Raw genomic sequence first — 23,257 nt, 5'->3', positions numbered from 1 at the left:
CTTAAGGTCAGATCTGAAAACAGACTACAAGGTGAGACTACTAGAAAGCCACTGCAAGTGAATGAAGTAAGCACACATCCAAAAGTAACAAGACCAGTGCTCGAATTCACACCCCACTCTTTACTCGTTATCGTTTTTGGATATGTTTGTATTTCAATTTATAAAAATATGAACGAAGATACTGCTTCGCTTGAAAAAAACGTTTCTGTTGCTCCGATCCTCGGACAATGATGCGCTTGCGACTCCCATCTCTTACCGGCGGTCGCATCGGTTCACCACGTGCTGGAAAGCGTCGCTACACCCCCATGCCCTCACACGAGTTTTTACAAATCTTGAACTGTACAAATTTACATCTTTATTGATATACTCATCGATTTTTATCAAACGAATTAGCTGCTTTCAGGATAGTAAAATGGGAGCACTTAAAAGGGCACCGTTTGCATGATGTTTTACTGAAGCTGGTCTTAATGGAAAATCGACAGAGATTTCTGCTGACACACAATGTAAAAAACAGTATTTTTTACCACTTTGGTTACACAGTGTAGAAAACCGGAATCTAAGTTAGAAAATAGAGTTCGCCTGACCTTTACCAGGTTGCAAGGTTGCAGATGCGCAGTAACCACACAAAAATAAAACTCTGTCGCTGCCATGCATGTTTTTTTTAGCTAAAGTAATAACATATGAGAAACTACGATCAATTTAACCCCTTGAGCAATGCGTCACTCTCTCAGTAATAATGCAATTGTGAGTTCAGAGATGAGACTTTGATTGCTGCGTGGCGCTTTACAGATTGAGAACGTGACTTACATGAGACGCGATCTAATACAAAATTAATACAAATTAAAATAAATTTGCAACCTGGGAATTTGGAAAATGCAATTCCAATTACAAGATCCAACCTCGTTCATCTTTTTTGTGGAGTTAGAGTCGCGTTTTGAAATGAAGAAGGTGGAGGAGCTGCCACTGCGATGAATGTTTTAGTGAGGAGGAGTGGGAGATTTTTTCTTTTTTGTATATCTTCTTGACTTAAAAAAGGTGCAAATCTGTTATTTTGGCGTAACACTATCGATGCTCCACCATCGTAATTATTCCCGTACTGCCCGTTCCACCCCTTAGTGTAATCAATGTAAGTTAATGCTTATGTGGCCTAAAAGAAACAACTAAAACATTTTGGCTTTATTTGTTAACATGCCTGTGATTTTAAAGCCCATGGCAAGAGTTTGAAAGTTAAAACAGGTTATTTTGAACTGTTGCTTGTCGGGCAATTCAGACACCGTTCCCTTTTGGGGCAAAGCACTGTATGCAGCCATATAGGTCAGGAAAAAAATGTTTAGAAAACATTGAAAGACCTGTATTCCTAAGTATGCTTTCATCACTAAAACACAGTCATGTCATCAAAAACTGTCTACATTGTATGGGAATAAATCCCTAACCCTGGCTTCGGGTTTTGTTAGTTAGGGTTAGGGTTCAAATATTTCTCAAAGACAATTTTCTCAATATTCCACTCATTTGACTAGAAAATTTGCTTCTCTGAATCAAAATATTAGTCTGAAAAGACAATACAACACTGCCAAAACCAAAAGAGTGTGTCAGGAATGGTCAAATTCATTTTTGAAAGGTATTATTTCAGTGGAAATTTTGTTTTGAACGGAGTGCCGAATGAACGTACGTTAAGGCTTAAGTGGCCTAAAAGTCCAAAACAACTAATAAATTTTGGCTTTATTTGTTAATATGCCAGTGTTTTAAAAGCCCATGGCAAGAGTTGGAAAGTTAAAACAGGTTATTTTGAACTGTTGCTTGTCGGGCAATTCAGACACCATTCCTTTTGGGGGCATAGCACTGTATACAGCCACATAGGTCAGAAAAAAATGTTTAGAAAACATTGAAAGAACGGTATTCCTAAGTATGCTTTCAGCCCTAAAACACAGCCATGCCATCAAAAACTGTCTACATTGTATGGGAATAAAACCCTAACCCTAGTGTCACGCTGGGGCTGACTGCGGAGGATTGGGATCCAATGCGGTGCTCTAGGAAGGGATACCTAGCTTGGGGTTTTGTTAGTTAGGGTTAGGGTTCAAATATTTCTCAAAGGCTTTTCACAATATTCCACTCAAAGAACTATATTCCTACAGATGCAGCCATTCAAAACGAGCGGATTATATTGCGGTAAAACGTGGTGGGAGTGTCCCGGAATAACACGGGTTATCGTATAATACCGCAAGTAAGATATTAGTGTCCGGAATTACCGCCAGGTGGAGCTAATAAAGCTCAACCTCTCATGTACAGCGTTTGAGCTTTCGCCATCAAAGTCTTTACAGAAGATATTACTCATAGTATTAATAATGAATGACCTTGGACAAGCTGTAAACTCAAAGTATTACCCTGGTCCACATTCTTTGTAAATCTAAAGACTATTGTTTTCTTTGACAAAAAATAACGTCACAGCATTTCATTGATCCAATCACACATTTGTTTCCAATCATACAAAGTAATTCTTGAGAATCTCCGATTCACCATGCCTTTCACATGCTCATTAAAGATATTAATTTAGGAACAAACATATTACTGTATGTAAACTGTACTGTATATGGATGGTCTTGGTATTTGAAAGAAAAAATGCACACCAGTATTCCATTTCTCCCTAAACATTTTAAGAATCAAAGTCTTACATGTGGTTATTTTGGAAACGTTTTTACTTGCTCCTTGCTCCTTCTGACCATGTTACTGTACGTTTATACAGTATTCAGTACTTTGTGAGAAAAGTGATAGTTTTAAGCTTTTCTGTGAATACGCTCGATACCAGAGTAAACAGAAGCATACTTTTAGAATTTGATTAATAAGGAATATAATATAGAATCGCATATATAAAGAAATTATTAACAATATAATTATATTCATGTACTATAGCACAGTAGTATATACACATATCTATTGATGTGTACGGCTGTTTCACCACTTGTTATGTGACTGTCTCAGTAGCGTGATGGTTTAAGTGCCTGACTTATAAGCAAAATAACCCAGCTATCGCAATGAGTTTTCTTTTATCAAACATTACCTTGAAAAACGAAAATAGCAATATTATGGACACTCTATTGACTTTTTTATATTTCTAAATATCACAACATGTTCGAATCTAAGTCATTTATTAACAACAATGGATAGTTTCAGACTGTTACCGATATCGTTATCATCAATATGTGAAAAAAGTGAATCCTGTTTTTTTATGGTCTGTAGCTCAAATCCTGCTTAACTAAAAATTAGACACAAGAAGCGTATTATTGGACAATGCTGTGAGGCTAAAGAAATCAATAATAATATTAATTCAAAGATCTAAATATATTTAACACATACGCCTGACTAGAGAGTGTGTCTGCTCGCCTGCACGGTGACGTCACCATCTTTCACGTCACACCGTCTGTGTGGTGTGACGCAGTGGTGGCCGGGCGCGGTGAGGTGCAGGAGAAGGGGTGTGTGCGGGTGGGTTTGTGGGGGTGTGTGCAGATGGGGCTGTGGGGCCCGGCGGGTCCTGGCTGTGGTCTGACCAAAAACTCAAAATAAGATGCAATCGACAGACATTCCTAACATTATATCATAAAACATTTACATGCTGTGAATGTCTGTCGATTGTACCTGTATCTTATTTTTAGTTTTTGTTTTGTTTCACGTTAATTTTATACGGGAGAGTGTCATAGAGAAGACTCCCTTACCCCCATCTTGATTAAAATCGCAAACGTGTGTTTCATAAAATACTTTTATTTTTCACAATCTGGCAATGCGAGACGGAATCCACATTCGCTGCGGAAAAAACTGCCTTGGAGATCAGAACATCAAGGAAGAAAACAATTATTACACCCGGCTTTTCAACGTAATTGCTTTAACTTGCTAATGTGTTACTGTAACAGTCCGGGTGTGGCAAGCCTCTAATGTCTCCCGATTTGGGCAAAAGGAATAAAGCTTTGTTTGATTTCTGAAACCCTTTCTTTATGTCCTCAGTTTTCTTTTGACATTTCATTTAACATTTATTCGTTTGTTTTGTGGTCTGAGTAATTGGAGGCTACGGTGTTATGTTTCCTATAGTCATATAAAGATGCAGCCATTCAAAATGCGCGGGCGATACCGCATTATTTTGCGGTGCACTTTACGCAGTCTACCGCGAGTTACCGGTAAGTACCGCTAGTTACCGTAAATTCTCCTATAATACCGCAAGCAAAATAATAGTATCCGGAATTTCCACAAGGTGGAGCTAATAAAGCTCAACCTCTCATGTTTGAGCTGTCGCCATCAAAGTCTTTAACGAAGATATTACTAATAGTATTAATAATGAATGACCTTGGACAAGCTGTAAACTCAAAGTATTGCCCTGGTCCACATTATTGTTTTCATTGACCGTCTTTGTAAAAGTAACACCACAGCATTTCGCAATCACGCATTTGTTTCCAATCATGCAAAGTACAGTAATTTTTGAGAATTGATTCACCATGCCTTTCACATGCTGATAAAAGAGATTGATTTAGGAACATAAACATATTACCGTATGCAAACTGTACTGTATACAGTATGTATATGTATATTTAATGGCTTAACTGTGCCCGTTTAAGTATTGAATATTTATATGGAATTTTACCACTGAAGGGAAATCTTAGTACCTGAGCATAAAAAGAATAGGAGCATACTGTAACGCGTGTGAAGCCCATAAACGATATTAATTTTGGAACTTAAACATACAGTATATGGCTGGTCTCTGTACTTTAAAGAAAACATACACACCAGTATTCCATTTCTCCCTAAACATTTTAAGCATCGAAGTCTTTAACTAACGTGATACCGGAGTCAACAAGCATACTTTTAGAATTTGATTAAAAGGGAATATAATATGGAATCGCATATCTAAAGAAATTAATAACGACATAATTATCTTCATGTTGCAAAAAAACTGCACGGACATAAAAACTCCCTTGCTTTTTAGAGAGCGTTCCATAATTTCTAACATTGCCACACCCAGACTGTTAAACCAATGCATTAGCACGTCAAAGCCCATTGAGGAGCTGGGCGCAATAATTGTTTGGTCCCTTGAATTACTGATCTGCATTAATTACAGAAATCGAGTTCCTGCTCTTTGCAGACGACCTGGTCCCGCTGTCACCCACAGAACAGAGGCTGCGGCAGAACCTGGCACTGCTGGAGCAGCACTGTCAGACCTGAGCGCTGACAGTCAATCTGGACAAGACCAGAGTTATGGTTTTCCAGAAAAAAAGCCAGACCTCCCTTAGTCTTCCTGAAATTGTCAGATTATGAGTGAATAAAAGCATCTTATTAAAAAAACATTTGCGTTTGTTTGGGAACTATCGTATGTATTTTTCATATGTAAGATATAATGATGTGTTCCCGCTTACACATCGCACGACTTTAAAAGCTAGAAAAACAGGTTTCGATTCACATTATCTGGCGAGCCTTGTTTTGTCAAAGGACAGCACAAAAAAAACAGACAATACACAGGGGGGAGAGGGCAAGCGAGAGAGAAATCACCCGGGGCAGAGACTCTAGGGGGATCATTGTGTGGTACAGAACGGAGCTCAGTCAATCCAAACAAGTTCAGCGCTGATTCAGTTTAAAAAAAACTGCAACGGACATAAAAACTCCCTTGCTTTTAACAGAGCGTTTCATAATTTCCAACTACGAAATTTATTTAAACTGCGACACTTATCATTCAACCAGAGCTCGAAATATCACAAGGATCCTCTAGAGCACAGCAAAGACTGTATTAAAAGGATACTAGTGACAAACTAGTATGCTTTAGATCTTTTTTTCTGAACCGGGAAAATCTGATCATGTTTCTCTATAACAATAATAAAAAACATGATTTTACATATCACCTTTATGTGATTATCACCTTAAGGACAGCACATACAAGGGTTAATTGCACAATGGACCGCGCAAAGAAATTTAAAATAGTCTTCTTTAGGTGTGAGGGCAGGAGTGGATCCCAGAAGGCATAATCAGCAAATTAGGGAAACAAAGAACAGGACAGGTGAGACGTTTATCCAGAGAGCGAGTGATCAGAAAAAGGAGCAGCTGTTACGCCCAGGTTTTACGCTCTCTCTCTGCTGAATGAATAAAAGCATTTTATTAAAAACGCGTTTGCGTTTGTCTGGGTATTTACTTTGTAATCTGTGGTTTACATCTACTGTATTGCTTTGAGATGCCACTTTTAAAGGTGATATGTAAAATAAAGTTTTTTATTATTGTTATAGAGAAACATGATCAGATTTTCCCTGGTTCAGAAAAAAGACAATTAAATTTCCACTTGTATGTCATCGGAAAATACAAGAAGTTTCTGCTTTGTGTAAGGATGGTATCAAAAAGTAATCTAAGTGGTGAGAAAGCTGTGCTCCTCCAAGCGCTTTACAGGATAAAAACAATAACAGCAATAGTATTAAGCTGGGCAAACGATTTTTTTAGAGAAATACAAAAGGAGATATAATGATTCGGCTAAGACATTAACGAGTACAACCCCCCTCTCTGCAGGAGTGCTGGCTGTGACGAATTAAATCGGTTTCACGGGTATTTTCAAAGTAGAAGGGGGCGAGATTTCCAGCGAAGGACACCTCCCCCCTCCAAAGCCAAGGAAGTACAGTACTTACTAGTTAAGAAAGCTAGGCTCCTCAATGAAATCGCTTTAACATGCTAATGCGCTGGTGTAACAGTCCGGGTGTGGCAAGCTTCTAATGTCAACTCGACTCGATTGGAAGACAATGAACATATTCTAGCCCTAAATGAATTAATAGCAAACGTGGTTTACATAAAAGACATTTTTCCAAGAAAGTTTATAATAATACGATCTATAGTTGAAATCTGAGCCTAAATAAAAAGAAAAAGCATTTTCAGAGAGCAATCACGCTGTGTTTATGTAGAAAAAGTGATTAGGTTTATGAGCAATCTCATTTCTTATTCGTTTAAAACGCTATATAAAATAAAGTTTATTATTAATTTGCTGGACAGAGCGGTGAACATTATTACGGATAAGACAAAGATAACGATCCTGATCAGTTTAGAAATCTGTGTACGCTGTAAGGTTTTTACTTCTTAAACTTCTAAAATACACGTTTCGAATAGAAAGAAATCATCTTCCTGGTACAGTATGTATATCAAACCAGCACGTCTTTTTTCTCCAATCAGAGGGGTTAGACGCTCGGTTAAAAGCAAAGGAGATTGTCTGTTATAGTGGACATAAAAACAAGAGTTCGCTGGCATTATATCCTAGAAGACACAGACCGGCGCCAGACCAGGAGAATGCCCGCAGTGTAAAAGAAAATGCCTGATGAACTAGGGATTGGACAGTTTCCAAGTGCTTGTACAATCAAATGTTTGAACAAATGTTCAAATACATGTGCAAAAGAAATAAACAAAATAATCATTTATTTCTTTATCATATTGGCTAGCTAATGTCCTCTCTTTGCTAATTAGTGGCTGTGTTTTTGCGTTGGGTAGCAACGGGTGACTGTTCTCAGGCGGAAGATGTAAACAGCTTAATTTTCGTGTTAAATAATTTTTTATTCTAAACAGCAATCGCATATTTGGGTACCGTTTCATAAAACTTTCATGCTTAAAATGTATAGGGAGAAATGGGAGACTGATAATGGAATGGAATGGAATGTCGCAGTTTAAATAATTTTCGTAGTTAGAAATTATGGAACGCTCTGTTAAAAGCAAGGGAGTTTTTATGTCCGTTGCAGTAAAAGCAAATGCCTGACAAAGTAGGGCTTGGACAGATTCCAAGTGCATTTTTGCAATGTACGTTGCATTGTCCATTGTGCTGCTGTAATACAGTTTAAAATAAGTCTAAACTGTATCAGCTTTATTTATGGGTTGCAATTTAGAAAAAGTCAAAAACCGCACTCAAAATGCAATTTAGAGCTTTCTGCCAAGAGGAGACACCCAAATTAATAATGTAACATGCCACTGTTTGTGCATGAATAAAGTTATACTGCGATTTCCTTAGATACGCGATTAAAAAAAATAAAAAAAAATTGAATCCCCGGCGGAACACATTCCATAAGAATCAGTGCCTCTATATATCGCCTTAAAAGGTGGCTTCTCAAAACGCTTTACAGGACAAAAACAACAATAACAGCAACAACAACAATATTGTATTTCATTGCACTTTGAAAACCAAGTAATAACTTAACTATATGTGCAAACGTTTTATGATCTGTCGCTGCGGTGAATGTCTGTGGAGTGTATCTTATTTGCCTGTCTGTCCTGGCTCTCTCGCCCTCCCCCCCCTCAATTCAATTCAATTCAAGGTGCTTTATTAGCATGACAGATGGGTACAAGCAGTGTTGGGTATTTACTTTGCTTTGAGATTCCACTTTTAAAGGTGATATATAAAATCAAGGCTTTAACTTGCTTAAACTCCGCAAGTCTGAGTTCTCGTGTCAGTCCTATCCGAACCCGAAAGTATCACAATATGTATCTTTATAGCGGGTGGTGTACAACTTTTTCGCATAGATTACACTTTTATAAAATGTATTTAAAAAATAAAAACCATTACAATCTAATCTTTCCACGTTTGATCCCAAGATCCCAAGAAAAATACATCTAAACGGGGAGAAAGTTATGCTGAAAGTTTATTAAGATACTTAGAAGACAAAGATATCAATTTATGTTGCATTTGTCTGATTGTGAATCAAAAAACACATATATTTAAACACGCGTTTACGATTTAAATCAAAACGCGATTTAAATCAATATAAATGTTTATATTGTAACGCATAGGTGACTATTCATTGTTATTAAAATGACTTAAATTCGATCATGTTGTGATATTTAGAAATATAAATTTCTTTGGTGCGAGTGAGGTTTTATTTAATCTCTGACCAAGAGAAACGTTTCATTTTTTCAAAGAAATGTTTGTTAAAAAAAAAGTCATGGTTCCAGTGGGATTCCATCACAGACCGTGTGACGTGGGAGTCAGGAACCTAACACACAGCGCCACCGGCAAGGTCACATGCAGAGTGCTGTAAAAGCACTACAGAAACATTATCAACAGACAATGTACAGCGTGTACTATTCTTGTGTTGCGGTACATGAATATAATTATATCGTTATTAATTTCTTTAGATACGCGATTCCACATTATATTCCCTTTTAATCAAATTCTAAAATTATGCTTGTTGACTCCGGTATCTCGTTAGTTAAAGACTTCGATGCTAAAAATGTTTAGGGGGAAATGGAATACTGGTGTGTAATTTTTCTTTAAAGTACCGAGACCAGCCATATACTGTATGTTTATGTTCCAAAATTAATATCGTTTATGGCCTTCACACGCCTCACAGTATGCTCCTATTCTTTTTATGCTCAGCTACTAAGATTTCCCTTCAGTGGTAAAATTCCATATAAATATTCAATACTAAAACGGGCACAGTAAAGACGTTTACTGTAAATCTTTCTACGACAGACCAACGGACCACGAGTGCCCCTGTCAGTCAACCAATCACGTACCGCGGTACCGCGAGTCATCGTGCATCACAATACGCGACGCCGTAGCCAATTACCTCCGGTACGTCTCTGTACCGCACACTTTCAATGGCTGCATCTGTACGGGTTTTTTGCACGAAGCCATATTGAGCAGTATTTCTCGCGTTAAGAAAGTTAGGTGTTAGCATAAACTATTAGTTATCAATAATATTAAATTTAGCACTGTAATAAATTGTGCTAATAATAAATTCTATTCTACTCTGAGAACATAGGTGGGAGGAAAAATGCCCGTGGCCTTTTCACTGATAAACTTGTTAACAAAAACTACACTATGCTTAAGAGTTGTTCAATCGGTTTTTTTTCAGCACAGCACAGACTGTGCCTGCTAGAGCACCACAATTCACACTCAACCACATCACAGATCACAGATCAGTCCCAGTGTGTGAGATCCTGCTGTTTGATCTGTGCTTGATCTTTGGTCTGAACCAGTTCTAACCATTGACACATTTAGCCAATTTCTGCCTGGAATTTCCTCCCCCTTAAACATTTGTTATATCTCTGCAGCAGAACATAGCAAGAGCCTGGTTTCGGGTCTTAAATTGAAAACAACCCCCTTGGCTTTGAGTGTGAACAAATCTCTTATATTTCTTAATGTGTCCTCTCTGCAGACAAACATATGAAAAAAAAAAAACAGCAGGCAAAAATGTTTTTTTTTTGGTATTCAGAGGTCAGAATTTTCAATTCTAGGCCTGTCAGGGCCCTGGGAATGATTTGAAAACCTTGTTCTGGGTGACTACTAGCTTGGATAAAAATCTGGGACAAATTGATCAATAAGAAAAAATTCGACATCATGTTTTGAGAAGACTGGACCTGGAATTAAATTTCACGCCTATAATAAAAAATCATAAAAATATTGAAAATAATAAGAATAAAAACCATTGCAATTTCTATAAAAACCTTTAGACACTGCTAAAGAGCCTTTATCTGCTGTTATGCAATGAAAAACACCTCAGAGTTGCCTTCCAGGGTGAAAAAAAGGAGCACTGAGAAGAAACTGATAAAAAACTGATTGATTAGCCCTTCTGAGTCAATGATTGACAGCTAAAAGGCAGGCGGAATGTAGCCTGAGGCTTCTAGAGGAAGTCTTACCCCCTCAGGCCTCTGGATGGCTGAAAATACGCTGGGCAAACGTTCCGAAGTCAAATTCTTCCAGCACGGGGGAACCTTTAAAGCAGAGACGACGGCACCAAAATGTTTCGGCGCGCCTTCTCTTTAAAGCCCTGGCCAAATATGAAGACAGTACGTACAGTTATAATTCAAACGGAATTAAAAACTACACATCCCACTTACCATGGTGGTGCTTGTGATCATTGCGTTTAATCAACGAAACAGGGCGAAAAATCAGTCACATGACTTTGGGGGAGAGTTTCGAAAGCTTAACCTATCAGCAACAAAGCGAAATTTACACGATAGGCTACCTCAAACTGTCAGTTACACGACTGAGTATGTCGCTTAAGCCACTCCTATTTGGCATTTTAGTTATGGAGTCGAGAAGACGCCCCCCCCCCCCGGGTGCCTGATTTGCCGCCATCTTTAACTGTTCCGTGTCCGAATCGCAGTAGCTACGCGTACGAAATAAAGTTCATCCCAGCTACAAAACATATATATTTTTGTGGTAAGAGGGAGCAAAACATCAGTATTTACTGCTATTAATTACTGTACGATTTATAGTTGAAATCTGAGCCTAAATATAAAGTTTAAATCTCCACAAAGCAATGTAGGAAATACAGAGAAAATAAATCCTTTCTGACATCTAAAATCAGTTTCGATCAAGGTCTCTAAAACGAACAAGAAAGAGAGGATTTTCGGAGGGCAATTACGCTGTGTTTATATAGAATAAGTGATTTATGAGCAATCTAATTTCTTGTTCATTTAAAACAGTGAAATGTCAGCTGCAAAAGATCGCACCAGAAACAGCACTCTCTCTGCCTGTCATAGACGTTCAGGAAAGGGTGAATGAAGTCATGTCAAGTACAATAATTCAGTGATCAATAATAACAGTTGTAGGACAAGAAACAAAAGATAGAGAAAACTTAAGCTTTTTAAGGCTAAAACTCAAATTCATTCTACAAATTAAGGCAAATGAAAATTCAGGACGTTAAAGTGCTAGAGAAAAATACAAAAATGCACATGAGCAAAAAGTTTTAGAAAAGAAGCAGGTGTTGCTTTGAAATAAGCAAACAGAAAAAAAGCCATGACTATAGTGCAGAAGAGGGATGCAGGAACACTTGCTTAGATATACAAAAAAATCACAAAAAGGTGCATGTTACAAAAGAACATGCAAACATGTTCATCATGTACATGAACATGTACATCAATTTTCCTTCGCGATCAATAAAGTCTTATCTATAAATATGAAACAGAGTGAGGAATCAGAAAATTAGCATGCATAAAAAACAGCAATTCTGTCAGTGATGAATTAATGAATTCTGTCAGTGATGAATTAATGAATTAATAGCAACCATGGTTTCATGGAGGGCTTCTCAGATAGTTGGGCATTCAGGTAGATTGCCAGGTGAAAGGATTTGTAAACATATTTTGTTAAAGCAAGTCAGTTTTTTCCGCAACACATAAAATACATTTTTCCAAGAAAGTTTAGCCTTTGTCACTAATGAAACCACTAAATAAAGACATAAATAAAGAAATCGTAACATTCAATGTTGGTAGAAGGATGAACTGTCAGGTTGAGCTAAGTGCATATTTTGTTGCAGAGTTGCTGCAAGATGTTAACAGTGAAAAAAGGTATTTAGAAATGAGTTATTTCAAGAAGAAAATTTTCAGAATAATTGCAAATCTAGCAGGATAGAGAAAGCACAGAAAACAGGCAGTTAGATTGATCAGATTAGTATGAAAAGTCATTTAGCAAAGGGAATGAGAAGAGTGACAAACTAGTATACAGTACTTTAGATCTTTTTTTCTGAACCAGGGAAAATCTGATCATGTTTCCCTAGAACAATAATAAAAAAACTTTATTTTATATATCACCTTTAAAAGTGGCATCTCAAAGCAATGCAGTAGATGTAAAAACAGATAAAAGGACCACAGATTACAAAGTAAATACAAGTAAATACAAAGTAAAGAAAGACAAGCAGTTAGAGGTGCTACCAAAATTAGAAAATGAAGCAGATACAGACACTAAGTCTTCTGAAAAGAAAGGTTCTGAGGTTAGATTTAAATGCACTCAGGGCACGTGACTGATATCACTGGGAATACAAATTGAGAGCTCTGGGGTGCAGCTAGAGAAGACCCTTTCACCCACAGAATGTAGATGTTCTTGAGGACAGCTACTGTAGAAGACCAGAGTCAGACAGACAAAGGTGGGGAGTAGACAGATAATAAGCCATATGCTGTAGGTACTGAATGAGGATGAGGATTTTGAAGTTGACTCGAAACCTGATAGGTAACCAGTGCAAGGACTTGAAAACAGGTGTAATGCATCCCTGATAGGATTCTCGCTGTCATATTCTGAACATATTGAAGATTGCTCAGTGTGGATTTAATTTCCCCAGTGAACAGGATGTGCATTTATTAATTCTAGAAAAAAAAGCCTTTCTTGATTTCTCTAGTTCTTAGTTTCTCTAGTTCCCTTTAAAATAAACTATTATTCCACAATGCAGAGTATTACATGGCCAGTATTTACACATGATATTTGTGATTTAAAGAAATTAACACAAGCAGCTTTTGGAGATTTAAGTGTTGGCTGAGTTATTGCAGGATAAAAGACTAGAGATGTTGGTAAGAAGAAGATCATTTTGGGAAAGCTGAGGAATACACTGATAACAAGAACACTTCCTAATTGGGTTAGGCATACTTTTGATGAAGATGATGAAGTTAACAGACTGTACGTTTACATAGATACTGAAATGAGGATTGTATTTTAGATTTTGTGTAGTTGCTAGCATTGAACTGTGTGTTGGATGCACATGAATTGAAGGAATGGGCAAACATAGCTGATGCGGATCCACAGAGCCAGCATATTAAGATGTTTATAATTAGAGGCAATTTGTTTAAATAACTAGGTATGGATACTGATGTGCAAGAGAGGTGGAAAGGCTGTTTCCTTAAGCCAGCACTATAAAATATTTTATTCTCAGTGTGATGCTGCCATTTCAGTTTCTAACACTGTGTATAGTTCCATCCACATAGTGCCTTTACTTCCATCCATTTCTAATCTCTTTATCCAGTACAGAGGATTTGGAGCCTATCCCAGTAAGCAACGGACACAAGGCAGAATACACCCTGGATATAGCGCCAGTCCATCACAGGACAGACAGACACAAACACACACACACCAGGGCCAGTTTTCCCATAAACCAATTAACTTACCAGTATGTTTTGTACGAGTGCAAAGGGAGTCATATCACACATATGGAGAAAAACCATGTAACCCAGAGAGAACATGCAAACCCCACACACAGGATGGCAGGAATTGAACCTAGGACCCCAGTGCTGCAAGATAACAATGCTAACCGCTTCGCCACCATTATAAATGGATGGATATCTTAGTTATCGTTCTAGTTCGCAGGTTTGCATGCATAATTTAATTTTGAAAGCCACTGAGACATCAGGTACTACTGTTGTTTTTATGAAAAAGAAACAAAACAAAAAGCATACTAACAACTGTGTCATCTTACTCCTTAGTTAATACATTTTATTATTCATAAACAGTTAACATTGTTAGCAAAATATTTTGAATTATATCTAACCCTATTTTTTCTTTAGTTTTTAGTTTTTCTTTAACTTTCTTAATTAGATGTATTTAAAACAGTGAACTAAGTGTAACATACCATTCAGAAATACAATCGAGAATAGTTTTGTGGCGTTTGTATGGATGAAACGTTTCTAAAATGTATAACGCAACGATTAAAATCTGTAATCTTTCCACTTGTGATTAGACAGAACAACACGTTTCTGCTTTGTCTAAGGATGGTATCAAAAAGTAGTCTAAGTGGTGAGAAAGCTGTGCTTAATGATAAGTAAGTGACTTAAAAGTAAAAAGAGATGGTTCATATTGCTTGATTAAGTGTAAAAACTAAGTTATAAATGCAGAGGCGATCGCTGCCATAAGCGCTCCAGGCAGCAGATCGCTCGTTCTGCTCTGCTGCGCTCCGCGCCTCCTCCCTCTCTCGGTGCCGCGCCCCTCTGACGGAGCGCAGTGGGCGGGGCGCTATTTTCAGAGCCTCTGATTGGGAACAAAAGACCTGCTGATCAGTTTCACACAACAGGAAGAGAAAAGAATGGGATTTGTTCTCTTCGAAACGTGTGTCTTTATGGAATTCGTGTATTTTAAACGTTTAATTAAGAAGTAAAAACCTTACAGCGTACACAGAGATTCTGAGCTGATCACGAGGAAGAAAAATCACCCATTTCTCGCGCATAAAAAGTGTTTTTTAACTCTCGAAACCTGTTTTTATAGGTTTTAAAGTCGTGCAATGTCTAAGTTAAGCCGGAACACATCATTATATCTCATTTTTTATTTCTTTTTAAAAAAAAATCGTTTGCCCAGCCTACTGAAAATACAATGACTGACAGCGCTTTTTACCAATCAGATCGCCTTATTTCTCACGGTCCTTCTTCACACATTTACTACAAAGTCAATAACGTTCAATAGCCTCCAGGTTTGGAGATAAGCTAGTCTGGGTTATTTTGGATATACATCATGCTTCAGAATAAGGTAAAAACATGGGATTCATATATATATATTTTTGCTGGTTTTTGCTTTTGCGGTTTTGTTGGTAAAAAGGTATGATATTGACATGTTGTGCTGGCCGGGTGTTTTTATTGGGGTTCTGCTAGTTCTTTAATTTATTGGTTTACTGCACAATAGTGTCATATCTGTGGAATAAACTTTATGGTTTTGTTGTGATGATATTGGAGAATACGTGCATATGAGAAAATGTGTGGAGCTATTTGAAAAAATCTTGCGTTTGTCTTTTAAAAAAAGAAACGACACGATCCGAAAGCTTACCTCTGTAAATATATTAATATCGAGTGGTATTAAATGCAACTTTTTTGTATAGACGTAGCCTGGCAAAGAATAATTAGCACAGGACACAAATATAATTTGGGGGTTCTTTTTTTCTAGGTGAGTATGTGGTCTGATCTGTTCTTAGTTTTAAAAAATAAAAATAAAAGAAATGACATATAACGATATTTTTATATACACAAAATACGGCGCTGGTTCTTTCACGCAGAGGGGAAAACAAAGAAAACATGTTTAGTTTGACAGTTTTTTACATTCCATCTGCCCGTTACAGAAACGCATCTACACTGAACAACAAAAAAAGAAAGAAATGACATTACAGAAATAGGCAGGTCACCTCCCCGAGAACTACATTACGACAATAATTAGTATAAGACTCACAATTGCGTACACTTAACAAACGGTGCTAAACATAAGTCTCTGTAAAGAATGAAGGAACAGAAAATACAAGGAGCATGTGAAACCCATTACTTACAAATCAATAAACAGATATCCCTAGCCCGAGAAGTTGTCTAAAAACTGGCTACCGCCTCAGTGTACTCCGTTAAAATCTAATACCCCTCTTGCTAATCTTGTCTCAATCCTATGAAATACCGATTAATACTCAATTAGGGTGCAAATAGGGAAACAACACCGTATTTACCGTTACAACTCTCTGGAGTCATTTCGGGTTCTTTTTAACGGTCGCTCACTGCCTCTTAGTCCCTACTGCCCATGCGCAGAACGCTGAACTCAACTGACAGGAGCCGCGAGCTAAGAGGTAGCGCCATCTAGTGGATTTGGCAGAACAGGCCGCTCTTCACCACTGGGTCACATAGATGACACTTTTCTAAAATGTCTTTAAAAATAAAAGCGATTACAATTGGCACGACTGTTGACTTTTCACGATAACTCCTAAAGTTATGAAAACACTTGTGTGCGTACAAAATACATGTGGCTGTTTCCACAGCCTTCACTGTCGTTTTTAAGCCATTTTTTGACCACGCTAGAATATTCTTCTGTCCATATCTTTGGAAGGGAAACGCAGAACCAAATGCATTTTAAAGACCACGACATGTGAAAGTGTTCACAGCCTCCACATAAAACTATCACTGAGCTTATTCTCTTTTTTTAAACCTCTGTATTCTCGTCGATGCACTGTAAAAAACATCCTGTAAAATTTACGGTAAGAAATTGGCAGCTGTGGTTGCCAGAAATCTACCGTAAAAAAATGTTTTTAACATCATACCATCATTTTTTCTCCTGTTAAGAGATGCTTAGACACAAATAAGGCAACTACCACTTAATAAGAAAACTGAGGGCAGAGTAGGTGGAATTTTATTTGTCAGTTGTTTTTGTTTGCATAACATGGCCATAGCAGAGTCTTTGAAACCAAAGTTTAAAAGTAGAAACAGGTTGAAAAGGTCAAATCACCAAATAAAAAGAATCATTCAGCCTCAATCATTTAGAGATCAGCCAGAAGGAAAAGTAAGACACTCCAGAAGCAGGGTTGAGAAGCATTGCTTTAATAGACCGATCAGTAAATATCAGTCTCTAAAGAGGAACAATCTTACTCTCTAGCTTGATGGCGAGATCAGAAGAAGCTGCTGTTTTACCATGAGAGGGTTTGGGACAGGGGAGAAGAAATAGAAGCAGCAGAGGACAGATGCATTGAAAAGCCAGGAATCAACACAATAGGTGACTGCACAAACACAAATAATGGGAATCAGTGCACTTTGGCAAAGCAGGTTAATCCCATCGATGCTCTGTTAATTAGTATTTGGTGATGCCACTTTGTCAAAGACTTAAACCAGGTGATTTCAATCATTGTATCATACTGTAGACTGCAATGTGAATTTAATCTCAAAAGGTCCAGTCACTTCATTCAGTCCATTACTTGAAAGAAGGCAGGTGTGAAACTCAAAAACTGAGCATTGATGGCATCCAACTACTTTTGAATTAGCTTAACCAAGAGCTCAGCTGGCATGGTCGTATTCCAGTACTGGGGATGAGTTTTTTCTGAGTTAAAATCTGTAGAAACTTCAGGAGAATTTTCCAGGGTTCTTCCATAGTTTAGTTCCAAATAACTGATCAAGTCTGCATATGGATATACAGTAATTAGGAATAACTCTATGTAGATCGCTATTGCACTGGGGTTCCTAGATAAGTGTGTAGATCTGATGGGCAGCATGGTGGTACAGTGATGAGCATTGCTGTCTTGCAGCACTGGGGCTCTTGGCTCACTTCCTGGTGTGCTATCTGCAACACTAAATTAAATAAAGTGGTTAGAAAATAAATATGATCTAGTTGCTTTTATAATTTTATAGGAATACCTCCTACTGTGTCCTTCAGGTGAAGCCTGTGAGAATTGCCCTGTGCTAACTAAAGCCACGCTTGTGCCTTCTCGCTGTTTCTCCAATGGAATCAAGCCTGTGCCGCCGAACACCCAACCCAGGCCTGTCCATGACACACGGCCCTCAGAAATGTACACATTCAGAGCAATTAAAATGCTGCCCTTACAGCTCAAGACGGTTGTGCCTTTCATAAACAGTGCACTGAAGCTCGTTTCCAAACTTGTAACTTTGTTTTTGCTTACTGCCACACAGGTAGCCTCCTACTTTTATGAACATCTTTTCTGTTTTTTTGTGGGGGCTGGAGTGGAGAGTGTTGATAAAGATAGGTTGTTGTTCAAGCTGGCATCTTTTGTGGTTTTATGTGCTTCAAAGCAGGATTGTGAACTTGGCAAGGGAGTGAACAGAGTCGACAACACTGCTCGAACTCTGTAAAGATGACAGCAGTGCTTATCATTTTTTCACTTTTCTCCACTGTGTCTCCATTTGTGTCTTGTCTGCAGGTCTGATAACTCCCCTCCTTTAGTAGCAAGACCTCGCTTGGCTGGAGTCCCCTCCAGAAGGCTGATGGCTGCTTCCAGAGTGGAGTACAGCCCCAATCAAGGTGCTGACAGCTGGAGCTGCTGGCCTGTCATTTGTTTGAATGAGTTTGCTTTTGTGTATGAGTGTGTGCTGAGAAACCAGCTTTGAGACTGGGCAAAACTGAAAGTAAGTTTCTGTGCTTTACAGTAGAGATTGAAACTTCCTGTCTGCTGGGACTCAGAGTTAAAGAGATAAATAAGATAAAGACCTTGCCAATTATTCTTCTCAGTCAGTTCTTGCATTTGCCCTCCTTGTGTTGAGGTTGGTGTGTGTGTCAGTGTGTCTGCTACTGTGGGCTGTGGTGTTGTGAGATTGGTGAAAAAGGTGACAGTTCTGAAGGGTGTTGAGATATTTTGACCTTGTTTTGTAGGGGTGACCTCAGATGTGAGTGTAGTGGGGCAGTGGCTGACCTATTCTAATGGGCCTGGTGAGTCTGAGGAGGACAGGCTGATAGTGGTGTCCCCACCTCCTGCCAGACCCCCGGGCCGTGTGCCCCGCAGAGTGTCCAGAATCCCCACATGTGAGTCGGCTGCACCATTGGTTAAGATGTCGCTAATGATAATAGGGACTGGTACCAGAGTTACATGCAAAACCTCACTGGTAACAAAAACTCTCTAATGGCCTGTGAAGAGGGATTTATTACAGACTTGACACTATTCCTTTCTAACATCCCACCTTCATAACTGTACAAAACGAAAATAAACTTACCTTTTTATCCATGATACAGGATTCTCCAGGATCAGGGAAAAAAAATTGTATTACTGTATACTTGGTTCTGCTCTGTCTTTTTAAACTGCCTTGCATCAAGAAAAGGCTCTTCTGCTGCTGCTGATGTGGTAAAAACATTATGTTTCTAACATTCGTTTTCTTGAATGTTTTTTGGAGTCCTTTGGTAAAAGTTTAGAGGATAGTAAGACTGGCCTTGGGGATCATTGTATTGTTTTATTGATTTTGAGGATCGTTCTGATTTTGGTGAGTTATTAATGGGCGGCATGTTGGCTCAGTGGTTGGCATTGCTGCCGCGCAGCACTAGTTTTTATGGGTTTCCAGGTATTCCAGTTTCCTCCCACAGTCCAAAGACATGGTGGTAGGTTAATTGGCTTCTGGAACAAGTGGCTTTGATGTGAGTATATGAGCATGTCTGTGTTTGTGTCTGTGTGCCCTGTGACTCCGGCTCCCTCCCTCATGACCTTGTATTGGATAAAGTGTTTAGAAAGTGGATGGATGGATGAATGAATTGAGAATTGATCAAAATTGGTTCTTGAAAAAGAAAATTGCCTGATAACTGCCCTATCAGAGGGGGTTGCAACAAGTCAGTTTCAAAGACCTTCAGAACTGTAATGTGAACTCTTGCGGACATGTGAACTGATCTGTAGACAATGGGCACAAATCAAGCCACGCTAGAGATAGCAGCACAACCCAGGATTTATTGAACTCTTAGGAGTGGATATGCCAGTACACATTACTGTTCACATTTCAACTCCAGCTTTAGCAACACAGCAACAGATAGCGTGCCAGAGTTTTAGAGTATTGGGTGCGACGTTTTGGTTCTGTGAGGCAGTAGATCATCAGGTGACAAAAGCTCACAAGGTGATGATATCTCCAGATTCACAGAGAAAACCCCAAGGAGCTCCTTCAGAGTAAGCAAACTCATTTGCAGTAGATTCTGGCCAGAATACAGGTGGTTTTAGTTTTTTGTTAACCCCAGCAACTCTGCTTCCCCACCCAGTTATCCCAGAGCCTTACCAACCCCAGGTTTCAGGGAAGAAGGGGCTCCTGAGGATGTCAAAGAACAGTGGTGGAGAGGACTCGGACATGCAGTTCCTGAGCCCCACCAACCCTTCCGACAGAGAGAGAGGTGTGCTCACAGAGGAGGGTCAGGCCTGAAAGGGGATCTGCAGTCCCAATATCTCAGGCCGGTTATTAAATCTTGCAAATTTTTTTTTTTCACAAAGAAGTGAGAGGCTGTGAAATTTTCAAAGCAAAAAGCAAATCCTTGATGAGTAGCCCAAGAGTCACAGCTGAAACTGATTCGGGGAGTGCTGCTTCCTGCTATTGACATTTCTTCTCTTCCCACCAGATTGCCTGTGCTTTGGTTGTGTCTTTGGCTCATAGATGTAACTGGACTTTTAGATGAAAAAGGATTTGATATCTCACAAGCTGTTAAATGTTTTTTTTTATTTCTCAACAGAACTTTAGTCATAGCATTAAAACTCCCAATGGATTTTGGATACACAGTTCCACGCATATGCATTAGTTAACAGCTAAGGCTTGGCCTGTCTAATGGTATACTTGATACTTGATGTCTAATGATATACAAATGATGCTTGGGCTGGTAATGATAATGCTATGCTAGTTAATTATATTAATCCTTAACATCTTTCAATGTTTGGGAAAACCAAGGAATGAGCTATGTTTGGCTGGTTTTGACAGCTCCCGTCCATGGTGGGGACAATGTGCCTACAAAGACTTCCTGCCCTCTCTGCGGACATTCCAGCGTAGAGCGTACATTTCTCACAGCCCCAGGAGCTGCTGGGGGTCTGGGCTCTCAGCCAGCTTGCAGGAATGTGGACCCTAATGTTGGCATGTCCAGCACCTGATCCAGCAGGAAGGAGAGCAGTCTTCTGTGCAGATCCCTCTGCCCCAGTTCCCAGAACACTGCAGGGAAGGATACACATCCATTCCTTTTCTTTCTCCTTTCTTTCATCTTGCTCAGTTTTTATTAAGTGATCATAAAAATTGAGGAACATTGATAATGGTAGTTTGGATGATTTTTGACAACTGCAGTTTTGATTCCAATTTTGGTGATAGTAGTACTATTGATTACTGTTAAGTATCAGACTGAGGACTGATTGCCTATTATGAAGACTGGTAGTGGTTACAGTCAAGTTGGTTTGCACAATCTTGACCTCCATGTGGTGAAAGAGCAGGGGACTTGATGTAGTGTTTTAGCAACAATGGCAACTTGTTAGGAAGACTGCCATCCTGACTAACCACTACAGCCTTCACAATAGACAAGCAGTCCTCACCCTTTATTCTTCTTAAAGGTCAAGTGGAAATATAGTTTCCTCTCAGAACGTCATGTACAGACAGTATGTGTAAGCCCTGTCTGTGTTTTTCAGGGGAAGCCCAGGGAAGGACCTTCCCAGAGCTCCTCAGAGCCTCTCAGATGTGCTCCACAACCTGCCGCTGTGTCTTCAATGGAATCAAACCCGTGCCCCCGATCTCTCGTGGCACCAAGCCCTTGCCCGACAGGGCCTAGGGTATGCCCAGGGACTCAGGAAAGGCAAGCCAGACAGGGCGCCCCTTGGAGCGCCCAATGGAAAGTAACCTTCAGCTTTATGGAGAAGAGGAGGCAGTGGACTATGAGGAAGTCAGAACACACCAGTGGTGGACATCACAACATTCTTGCCTGTGGGGTTGGGGATCTCAAAATTGACAGCTCTGTTCCAGCTCTGTAAAGATAACTGTCAGAGCAGTGCTGATTGTTATTATTTTTTCACTTTTCTCCTCTGTCTCTGTGTCTTCCCTGCAGGTCCGATTACTCCCCTCCTTTAGTAGCAAGGTCTCGCTTGGATGGAATCCCCTCCAGAAAGCTGATGGCTGCTTCCAGAGTGGAGGACAGCCCCACCGAAGGTGCTGACAGCTGGAGCTGCTGTCTTGTCATTTGTTTGAATGTGTTTGCTTGTGTGTATGAGTGTGTGCTGAGAAACCAGCTGTGAGACTGGGCAAAACTGAACAGTAATTAAACATTACAGCTTGGGTTTTGAATGGGGCACAGTCTGTTTCAGTTTTTTCTTTTCTAGACTAGATTACTGCATTTCCTAGTCATTTTCATCAGTGAAAAAACTGTCTTTGTCCACAGAAAACACAGTAGCTGTTCATTATTGCTGCCTACTGGGTCTTATTTAGAGATAAAGAAATAAAGAATAACACCTGCCCACATTTTTCTCAGTTGATTTTGGCATTTGTACTTCGGCATGAGTGTCAGTGTGTCTGCTGGGTTTTGAAAGGTGAAGGGTGTTGAGAAATGCGGACTTTGTTTTGCAGGGGTGACCTCGGATGTGAGTGTAGTGGGGCAGTGGCTGACCTATTCTAATGGGCCTGGTGAGCCTGAGGAGGACAGGTTGATAGTGGTGTCCCCTCCTGCTGCCACACCCCCGGGCCGAGTGCCCCGCAGAGTGTCCAGAATCCCCAGACGTGAGTCGGCTGCACCATTGGTTAAGATGTCACTAATGATAACAAGGACTGGCTCTGAAGGATAATTAGTTTTTCTGAGGAAAAACAAAGGAAAATCAACTATTAAGCCTTGTTTCTTTGTTAAATTATGCATTATGTGATGCATTATGTGATAGTTAGCCCACAGAGGAATGATAATATCAGATGGGAATGCAGGCTTTAACTAATCTAATGTAGTCAATGGGACTCTGGATCATGATGATAGAGTTTTTGTAGTCAACACATTTGTAACATAGGCAGAGATGTGATATTGTTAAAGTCATACCAATTTGTTGGTGTAATTTCTGAGCCTCAATTTGGTGAGTTGCTTTCAGTCGAATCTGGCTATTATCACATTATTATTTTAATATTGTTGCGTCCATTTCAGTGATGCCTGTCAGGCATTGTAATTAAATCATACATTCCAACTCACTAACACTTTAAAAATAAAACAGGTGATGCAGTTATTAATGTCAGTTTTGAAATCTGTTCATAGGTTCTCAAGAGCTCAGTGCAGGTCTAAGTCTCAGGGCCAGTGCTTTGGTCACTTTGTCTCTATAGGAGTGTTGGGGAGCTCCACTCGAGTTGCTTCTCAGCAGAGCCTGAT

The 23,257-nt window shown here is 39.2% G+C and overlaps 1 long non-coding RNA gene across 1 annotated transcript; it reads left to right on the top strand.

The window, feature by feature from the left end:
* Nucleotides 1–14,650: 14,650 nt before the first annotated feature.
* Nucleotides 14,651–18,889, top strand: LOC138226270 (uncharacterized). The gene is made up of 3 exons (XR_011184460.1): nucleotides 14,651–15,211; nucleotides 18,354–18,454; nucleotides 18,803–18,889. It is a non-coding gene; the product is annotated as an uncharacterized lncRNA (long non-coding RNA).
* Nucleotides 18,890–23,257: the final 4,368 nt, after the last annotated feature.

The sequence above is a fragment of the Lepisosteus oculatus genome, unplaced genomic scaffold, assembly GCF_040954835.1.
Source record: "Lepisosteus oculatus isolate fLepOcu1 unplaced genomic scaffold, fLepOcu1.hap2 HAP2_SCAFFOLD_121, whole genome shotgun sequence".
Classification (NCBI taxonomy): Eukaryota; Metazoa; Chordata; class Actinopteri; order Semionotiformes; family Lepisosteidae; genus Lepisosteus; species Lepisosteus oculatus.
The sequence above is the reverse complement of the archived record's forward strand: the minus strand, read 5'-3'. Positions and strand labels throughout refer to the sequence as shown.